The sequence below is a fragment of the Leuciscus leuciscus genome, assembly GCF_965113295.1.
Source record: "Leuciscus leuciscus genome assembly, chromosome: 8".
Taxonomy (NCBI): domain Eukaryota; kingdom Metazoa; phylum Chordata; class Actinopteri; order Cypriniformes; family Leuciscidae; genus Leuciscus; species Leuciscus leuciscus.
The window spans coordinates 43,504,135-43,515,224 of record NC_138732.1 but is presented as its reverse complement, the minus strand read 5'-3'; positions in this window follow the sequence as shown (position 1 = coordinate 43,515,224).

Genomic DNA, 11,090 nt, shown 5'->3' with positions numbered 1-11,090 from the left:
CCAAAACTACATAGAATAATGCATTAGTACGCAAATTGAGACTCACATTAACACTTAGTTGTTATGTTTCTGTTTGTCTTTTTTTTCTGTTCTTGTTGCTCTTTCCTTCAGTGATTGTTCTTGTTAACTCCAAGACTGTTAAATGATAAAGGGGTAAGAACCATGAGGCAAAACTGATTGAAGAGAATTGAGAGATGTAAAAAAATAAATAAAAAAATAAAAAAACATATATATATATGTATATGTATGTATAAACAAGATAAATACTGATGCACTTGTTAGTGCAGCCAAAAAAGAACAAAAGAAAAGGCTGTTCACTGTGTGTGTGTGTGTGTGTGTGTGTGTGTGTGTGTGTGTGTGTGTGTGTGTGTGTGTGTGTGTGTGTGTGTGTGTGTGTGTGTGTGTGTGTGTGTGTGTGTGTGTTTGCACTTGGATGAGTGAAATGCAGAGCACAGATTCTGAGTATGGGACACCATAAGCTCACATCACTTTCACTTTCAAAAGCTTTCTCCGCATCGAGTGATAGTAGTACCTCAGGAACATCAGATGGAGTGGGATCATAAAGAATATATTTAAGAGCCGGCGTATATCAAAAGAACAATTGTCTATTCTTGATAAATCCAGTTTGATCACTATAGACCAGAGGTCTTCAACCCAAGAGTCAAATGTTTTATTCCCATTGGCTTTTGTTAACTTTTGTCTAATAACTTCTGGATTCTGATTGCCGGATGGCGGACATGTTTTTAATAATGATGGCATCTCGGATGGCAATGCCAATTTTGAAGTTATTTGGAGCAACGTTTTTGGAACCCCTCTATTTGTGCACCCATACCTTACACATGTTATTAATTCAGTGGTTTCATTCCAAATGGGTGAACAGCCTAGAAGGTTTAATTTTTTTTATTATACATTTTTTTAAAGGTGATAAATCAAAATGGTAGACAGGCTGTAGGGCAAACCATGACAAGTTTGTTATTGTTGGACTTGACATGTCTTGAGAAATGTAAGGAGACAAGTTTCAGTCAATCAAAGAACAAATTTTTGTATATGTTTACATATTTTCCACTAGGTGGTGCCAGCCACAAACTTCTCAGTCACCTTAATGGCACTGTCCAGATGACACATAAAAACTAAAGCATTCATAAAATATAGCATTTTACATAAAAAAAAGCCCAGTTCCAAAAATGACTGTGGTGAAAATTTGGTATAACTCAATTCATTATGTCACACAGAATCTAAATAGTCAAATTTGTAATATTTGGTCAGACAGTTTATATCTCTTGGTATGCATTGGACTCTACAGTACATGAGCTCTGGAATTTTGTTTCTACATCTAATGTTAACATCAGTGCATTATTGACACATAAATAGAGACTCCAAATGTACTATTATTCAGACTCTCCTCTATCAATGTGCCAATTTTCATAACTTTTGATCAAATGGTTCCATGGGCTGCCACAGATTCAAAAAAAATTATAATAAGAAGAATATATCGGCAAACAGCAATTTGGGGCCAAAGCATAGCAAATACAGCAAGCACAACAAAAAACACAGGGAACATTCATGAAATCTGACGTACATTATGAGAGAGAACATATTTACATCCAAAATGATAATTATCCTAACTATGATGGAATTAATCCAAACCACAAACTACAATTTTGTCAATTTACTGACTAGAAAAAAAAAAAAAAAAAAAACTTGTGTCTGTCACTGCATGTTTAACTTGCATCAGGGATGACAGATGCCTGTTTTATTTGCATCCAAAACGTAGGTCTTCGTAATGTAAATGTCTACTGTAACACAGAGGAGGAGCCTGAGAATCTGACAGATATAAAGAGTGTTTGAGTCAGACTGAAATTCACAAACCCTGAGTTACTGTTTTATTCTTCATCATTTAGTTCACTTTCAGAAAATAAACAAAATGTCAAAATAAAAATAGCATGAAAATGTTTTTACTATTTTCGTCTAAATAAAACAGATCTCTGCTGTGATCAAGTCAAGTCAATTCACCTTCATTACTATAACGCTTTTTACAATAGAGATTCTTTCAGTCCAGCTTTACAGTGATAAAAAGAAATGAATGCAACAAAGATAGTTTTGCTGTACAGCAGATCTAGAAGAAAGTCATTGTCCACCTCAAGTAACTTTTTGATTGATTCAATTCTGTTGTAAAACTCATTAGTTATCAACTTAGGGGCCGCTTATTCAAAAACTTTTAATGCGTTCATTTGCACAACAGCTGTGTTTTGGTGGCCTGAGAACACAAACTTTGAAATAGGTATTTTGAAAACGATACCGTTATCATCTCAATTTAAACTTCAAAAATGTGAATCTGTGAAAACGGTGACGCGTACACATCATAGACTGTAAAAAATATGGACAAAGCGTCTGTGACATCACCCATAGACTTTCTGAAGAACGGGTTTGAAGCCGTTTATGGGGGGTATGGGCGGCGCCATCTTGGAAAATCTTGGGAAACCCTAACCCCGCCCACCTTCTGACGCAGCGCGCGTCACTCAGCTCGCTCTGCTACTCCGGTTATCTCTGTGTATATTTTAGGCAACGAAATATGTTATAAAACACCATACTAACTCTTTTCGTTTTCATTTAAAGAAATCTTAAACATTATAGCCACACAAATGTGGTTCAGGCAACGCGTATTGATTATATTCACTGCACATAACGTTTGCCTATTTATAACAAAACGAAATATAAAACACAAACCTGCCTCTTTTCGTTTTAAATATAATATACAAATATTAAACATTTGAATATGGTCCAGGCAATATGTGCATTTGTACTAAACAACAGATGTTGCAGTAAACAACATTACAGATCATCTTCTTTGTATTAAAATTTAAAATGACAAAACTCAACCCAGTCTCTTTTTGTTAAATTTCAGTTTTATCAATATTAGCTATTATAAAAGTATAAGTAAAAGGTAAAGTTACAAGAAGCTATACAAATAAAGCAAACAATTCAGTCAAACATAAAAAGTCATGCGCTCGATCTCTAATACAACGGTACAAGTTAAATATAGCTTATAAAGTTATGAAACTTCCCCTCAGCCAAAACGATTGCCCACGAGACCAAAAATCGCCCGTTAGATATAGACAAGACGAATTATATCTCATGTTTAACCACTACAGAGACGCCAGAGTCAGCGGCAAACCTCAAAACGTCTAGCCGATGAAAGGCTGCTCCAGGCGGGGTACATCGCGCCGAGCGCCCGGTCATCGCTGGATCTCACAACTGGATACAATTTTCATAAATCTTTATAAATAAACCACAGATTTGAGCTTTAAACAACTACATTCTCGCCTGAAAAACTCTTAAAACTACATTTCATGATACAGAAACAGTAGTATTATATGTCAACTGTATTAAAAAATGGCGCTTCTTATGTTGTCATTCTCCGTGGCGCTGCCTTTCAGCTGTCAATCAAGCTGTCAATCAAAGTTAACCACGCCCTTATTGTCATACATTTTATATCTAAATACTATCTAAACTAACGAGTTAGAAAAAAATTCACTACCCTCGCCGTTGTCAGGCACTCGGAACCTATCGAAAAATCCAATAAAAGTCCATGGGACCAACCTGTAAAAACATGATTTTATGCTGTGAAAACGGACATTTTAACATGGGGGCTATGGACATTTGCTCCCTTTTGGGACCTTCCCCTAGCGGATTTTCGATGTATTGTAGTTTTTCGCACTTCCGGGTAGGCTTCATTTTTCAGATCAGAATGTTGCCCCTTGGTACACATGCGTATTACGTGTTTAGTCTATAGGCATGTGTGTTTGAGTGCGTACTGTATGTGCGCGGGCGCGTAGTCCTTCTTTACAAAGTGACATCGCCAATTACTTGTCTGGCCTGCATAATACAGCATTTTAAGTCGTTTCAGTGAATCCATGTGAACAGTAATCATTTTGTGAAAGTTTTTATCTGTATATATTTTTTTTAAAAGTCATTAAAAAAAAGAAAGAAACTTTTGCTGTGTCGATGAGGCCTTCACAAAGGGAGAGTCTAGTTGACACAGTCTCTGCTGACACTTCAGGGATGCGTTGTGGTCGTCTTCAGGCGCAGATCCTCCATCTGATCTGGATACGGCCCGGATCCGGCTGACTACATCATGTGTTGTGGTCGTGTCTAGGCGCAGGTCCACCATCTGATCTGGATACGGCCCGGATCCAGCTGACTACATCATGTGTTGTGGTCGTGTCTAGATGCAGGTCCTCCATCTGATCTGGATACGGCCCGGATCCGGCTGACTACATCATGTGTTGTGGTCGTGTCTAGATGCAGGTCCACCATCTGATCTGGATACGGCTCGGATCCGGCTGACTACATCATGTGTTGTGGTCGTGTCTAGGCGCAGGTCCTCCATCTGATCTGGATACGGCTCGGATCCGGCTGACTACATCATGTGTTGTGGTCGTGTCTAGGCGCAGGTCCACCATCTGATCTGGATACGGCCCGGATCCGGCTAACTACATCATGTGTTGTGGTCGTGTCTAGGCGCAGGTCCACCATCTGATCTGGATACGGCCCGGATTCGGCTGACTACATCATGTGTTGTGGTCGTGTCTAGGGGCAGGTCCTCCATCTGATCTGGATACGGCCCGGATCCGGCTGACTACATCATGTGTTGTGGTCGTGTCTAGGCGCAGGTCTTCCATCTGATCTGGATACGGCCCGGATCCGGCTGACTACATCATGTGTTGTGGTCGTGTCTAGGCGCAGGTCCTCCATCTGATCTGGATCCGGCCGGATCCGGATGACTACATCATGTGTTGTGGTCGTGTCTAGGCGCAGGTCGACCATCTGATCTGGATACGGCCCGGATCCGGCTGACAACATCATGCGTTCTGGTCGTGTCTAGGCGCAGGTCCACCATCTGATCTAGATACGGCCCGGATCCGGCTGACTACATCATGTGTTGTGGTCGTGTCTAGGCGCAGGTCCACCATCTGATCTGGAGACGGCCCGGATCCGGCTGACTACATCATGTGTTGTGGTCGTGTCTAGGCACAGTTCCTCCATCTGATCTGGAGACGGCCCGGATCCGGCTGACTACATCATGTGTTGTGGTCGTGTCTAGGCACAGTTCCTCCATCTGATCTGGATACGGCCCGGATCCGGCTGACTACATCATGTGTTGTGGTCGTGTCTAGGCACAGTTCCTCCATCTGATCTGGATACGGCCCGGATTCGGCTGACTACATCATGTGTTGTGGTCGTGTCTAGGCGCAGGTCCTCCATCTGATCTGGATACGGCCCGGATCCGGCTGACTACATCATGTGTTGTGGTCGTGTCTAGGCGCAGGTCTTCCATCTGATCTGGATACGGCCCGGATCCGGCTGACTACATCATGTGTTGTGGTCGTGTCTAGGCGCAGGTCCTCCATCTGATCTGGATCCGGCCGGATCCGGATGACTACATCATGTGTTGTGGTCGTGTCTAGGCGCAGGTCGACCATCTGATCTGGATACGGCCCGGATCCGGCTGACAACATCATGCGTTGTGGTCGTGTCTAGGCGCAGGTCCACCATCTGATCTAGATACGGCCCGGATCCGGCTGACTACATCATGTGTTGTGGTCGTGTCTAGGCGCAGGTCCACCATCTGATCTAGATACGGCTCGGATCCGGCTGATTACATCATGTGTTGTGGTCGTGTCTAGGCACAGTTCCTCCATCTGATCTGGAGACGGCCCGGATCCGGCTGACTACATCATGTGTTGTGGTCGTGTCTAGGCACAGTTCCTCCATCTGATCTGGATACGGCCCGGATCCGGCTGACTACATCATGTGTTGTGGTCGTGTCTAGGCGCAGGTCCTCCATCTGATCTGGATACGGCCCGGATCCGGCTGACTACATCATGTGTTGTGGTTGTGTCTAGGCGCAGGTCTTCCATCTGATCTAGATACGGCCCGGATCCGGCTGACTACATCATGTGTTGTGGTCGTGTCTAGGCGCAGGTCCACCATCTGATCTAGATACGGCCCGGATCCGGCTGACTACATCATGTGTTGTGGTCGTGTCTAGGCACAGTTCCTCCATCTGATCTGGAGACGGCCCGGATCCGGCTGACTACATCATGTGTTGTGGTCGTGTCTAGGCACAGTTCCTCCATCTGATCTGGATACGGCCCGGATCCGGCTGACTACATCATGTGTTGTGGTCGTGTCTAGGCACAGTTCCTCCATCTGATCTGGATACGGCCCGGATCCGGCTGACTACATCATGTGTTGTGGTCGTGTCTAGGCACAGTTCCTCCATCTGATCTGGAGACGGCCCGGATCCGGCTGACTACATCATGCGTTGTGGTCGTGTCTATAGGCGCAGGTCCTCCATCTGATCTGGAGACGGCCCGGATCCGGCTGACTACATCACGCGTTGTGGGCGTGTCTAGGCGCAGGTCCTCCATCTGATCTGGATACGGCCCGGATCCGGCTGACTACATCATGCGTTGTGGTCGTGTCTAGGCGCAGGTCCTCCATCTGATCTGGATACGGCCCGGATCCGGCTGACTACATCATGTGTTGTGGTCGTGTCTAGGCGCAGGTCCTCCAGCTGATCTGGATACGGCCCGGATCCGGCTGACTACATCATGTGTTGTGGTCGTGTCTAGGCGCAGGTCCTCCATCTGATCTGGATACGGCCCGGATCCGGCTGACTACATCATGTGTTGTGGTCGTGTCTAGGCACAGGTCCTCCATCTGATCTGGATACGGCCCGGATCCGGCTGACTACATCATGTGTTGTGGTCGTGTCTAGGCGCAGGTCCTCAATCTGATCTGGATACGGCCCGGATCCGGCTGACTACATCATGCGTTGTGGTCGTGTCTAGGCACAGGTCCTCCATCTGATCTGGATACGGCCCGGATCCGGCTGACTACATCATGTGTTGTGGTCGTGTCTAGGCACAGGTCCTCCATCTGATCTGGATACGGCCCGGATCCGGCTGACTACATCATGCGTTGTGGTCGTGTCTAGGCGCAGGTCCTCAATCTGATCTGGATACGGCCCGGATCCGGCTGACTACATCATGTGTTGTGGTCGTGTCTAGGCGCAGGTCCACCATCTGATCTGGATACGGCCCGGATCCGGCTGACTACATCATGTGTTGTGGTCGTGTCTAGGCGCAGGTCCTCCATCTGATCTGGATACGGCCCGGATCCGGCTGACTACATCATGTGTTGTGGTCGTGTCTAGGCACAGGTCCTCCATCTGATCTGGATACGGCCCGGATCCGGCTGACTACATCATGCGTTGTGGTCGTGTCTAGGCGCAGGTCCTCCATCTGATCTGGATACGGCCCGGATCCGGCTGACTACATCATGTGTTGTGGTCGTGTCTAGGCGCAGGTCCTCCATCTGATCTGGATACGGCCCGGATCCGGCTGACTACATCATGCGTTGTGATCGTGTCTAGGCGGCTAATAAGACTAAAATTAACGTAGATACTAATCTTCTCACGATGTAACGATTACATCAGGTGTTATGAGAAGTGTTCCCGGTTCCGGCTGACCTAATTATTACTGAGGAGAAACTGAGAAGCTGGCAGTAAGTTCATCAACAACTCTAGATGTCTAGAGAGGGTTTTCAGTGTGATCTCCTTCTCTCTCTGTATCGTGTAGAAGATACTGTTTTTGGTGGTTATTCTCTCTGTTGTTCTGCTGAGCAGGTGCAGTCATGAAGAAGAAGACATGGCTGACTGTTCTGATCTTTAAAAAGCAGGCCAGTGGGATTTACTCCATCTCTCCAGCAGTGACGTTCCTGTCTGGGTGAAGACCATTAACAGAGAATGACACACGAGATTCAGAGGAGAATGGACAGCAGTGTGATTTTCTATTGGCCGTAGAAATTTATATAATTTGGGAATATTTGGGGAGAAGATAATTCTCATTATGCTAATGGAGATATTTAGTAGACCTGGAACTGGTGAAATCCATCAGCATGAAGATCAGACCTGTGTTTTAGACCTTTGAAGAAACCTTCCAGTGTTTCTCAGAAACAACCAACAAAACTATCAAATTAAGGGTTAAGGGTTTCCTTTCCTCTGTTTAATGTGTAAGAATATTTATGGCTCCTGGTTTGTGTATTCTCATCAATTCTTTTTTGTTTTGGGTCACTTCTTTAAATTTACAGTAGAAACGAATCAACAATAAACTTCAACAAACTCCTGCAATGAAAGACATTTTGTGTCGATGTAGATTTTATTGTGTTTATGTCCACAATAGACATCAGAAACACTCAATCGCAACTGCTCATAAACCGATTAACTTTCCCTATAAACAGCCCTTTGTATGTAAATGAACAATGTCTGCTTTTTCTCTGTTACCTTCACACAGATATCCCCGTTTATTTGAGCTTTACATCTCATTCTGAATCTTCCAGTGGACTTCTGCCTACAGAAAAACAGAGTAACATTTAAAAAATGTTGGACAGTTGTCTAACAAAACATTTTAGTTTAACGATATATAAATATTATAATGTTTTTGTGCCAATGTTTTGAGAACATTATTAAAGACCAGATAACTTTGAACGGATATTCTATTAAAGTTACTGGAATAACGTTTGTTCATAACTTTGAGAAAACCTTGCCAGAACGTTCCCTGTTAGATGGTGCCTTCAAACATTGTCTTACGCCTTGGAGTCTGTGAATGGTGTGAAAAGTGTGAATGTAATATATAATACAAATGTAACATCCAATGGCAGCGTACTGACTGATTTATGAAAGGAAAAGGAACATTAAGGCTGTCATTAAGTATTTTCCCTTAATTAAAGGTTCCTCAAGTCATCTGCTGAACTCAAATGCGATTTTATGATTGTATGCAATTTTATGATTTACTGTTAATTGAGGAGCAGGAAGTACCGATGTGCATTTTTAGTGATCAAAAAAAGCCTGTTAAAGGTATGGGCGTGAAACGGTGTGTATTATCAAAAATAAAATTCAATGACACACCCATCACACACACACACACACACACACACACACTAACCCAACCCCTAAACCTACCTATCATACAAAACGTTCTGTAGATTTACATTTTCAAAAAAACTTGATTTATAAAATGATTTATTAGCTGTTTTCCTCATGGGGACCAAACAATGTCCCCACAAGCGCAGAAATGACTAGTATTACTATATTTGCAATGTTATTACACAAAATGTGCATCATTATAAATGCAACATCACGATAAGTCTCTGCAGTCAGTGTGTGGCCTACAGTGTGTGTCTGTGCATTAACACTACTGAACTCTGTATACGGGTCATGCTTGCTATGCAGTATATCTTTAAGCTCTGTAACTTAAAAACTAAATAAATATATGAATATGTACATTTTAAGGGAATGTTTCTATAAAGGGTGTAGCAGACTTTCCAAATATTCTCAGGGTAGACACCTACAGTTCTAGGAAACACACTAATGGCTCGTTTCCACTGAGCAGTACAGTACGGTACGGTACAGTACGGTACGGTTCGGGTCTGTTAACCATGATCTGGCTAGCGTTTCCACTGCCAACAGTACCCTTACTTGATGGGCGTGGTGTTTCGATCGACGTCATTTTCGCGCGAAGAAGAACAGTAAACTACAATGGATGACATATACAGCAGATCTTGTTCTTGCTCCTCGACATGTTTGTCACAAGAAGACAAGCGCCGACATTAGGCTTTTCTCAATATTAAGTAGGCTACGCAAAGTTTGTACTTGCCATGTGCGACTCCTACATGCAAATGGTACAGCGCGTTCTTAAAAGGTCACTCAGCTCGCTCTGCTACTCCGGTTATCTCTGTTACTCTGTATGTACATTTTAAGCAACAATAAAACGAAATATGTTATAAAACACTACTCTGCCTCTTTTCGTTTTCATTTAAATAAATTAAACATTATAGGGACACAAATGTGGTTCATGCACAACGCATATTGACTGCACGTTATACGTTATTCTATTTAACGTTATAACAAAACGAAATTTAAAACACAACCCTAACGTTACCTCTTTTCGTTTAAATAATAAAAAAAAATTACACATATTACAGGCAATATATGCATTTGTACAAATGTTGCAATAAACATCACTGATAATCTTGTAATAAGAAAATGTCAAGAAACCATATTTCTTTTTGTAAAATTTCAGTTTTATCAATAATAGCCAATATAAAAGTTTAAGTAAAAGGTACAAGAAGCTATACAATAAGAAATAAAGCAAACAATTCAGTCAAATGTCCAAATGCTGCGCTCTAGTCTAACATTACAACAGTAAAGTTAAATACAAATAGCCTATAATATGAAACTAAACTTAGCCCTCGGCCAAAACGATTGACAGGGAACGAATTATATATTCACGAGACCAAAGATCGCCCGTTAGGTCTACACAAGACGAATTATATCTCATGTTTAACCACTACCGTCGGAGTCATCGGCGAACGTCAGAAGAACTAACTTAGCCGAGGAAAGGCTCATCCAGCCGGGAAACATGAGCGCCGAGCGCCCGCTGATCGCATGGATCTCACAACCGGGAAAAAACAAATCATCTTTATAAATAAACCACAGATTTGAGCTTTAAACAACTACATTCTCGCCTGAAAAACTCTTAAAATTACATTTCGTGACACAGTAACAGTAGTATTATATTAAACTGTATATTGAAACATGGCGCTTCTTATGTTGTCATTCCCCTCGTAGCACGCGCAAGTGACGATTCTCTGTCAACCAATCAACGTCCTGCAGTGAGTCTAGCTCCACCTTTTAGTACCGTACCACTGTGCTAGGTACCCCAACGGAAGGGTACCCAAAAAGTGGTACGGTACGGTTCGGCTTTTTGGTACCATTCTCAACTTTTGGCAGTGGAAACGCAAATAAAAGGGTACCGACCCGTACCGTACCGTACTGTACCGCTCGGTGGAAACGCGCCATAAGACACATGTTTGATCACAGAATGATGAATATTACAGAACTTTACTGTCGGCTACAGTCCTCACATTACAGATGCTCTGACATTACAACCAAATTGACATAAAATATATAAAGCCTATATGTATTCAGCATTGCATTACATTTATGCATTCTGCAGATGCTT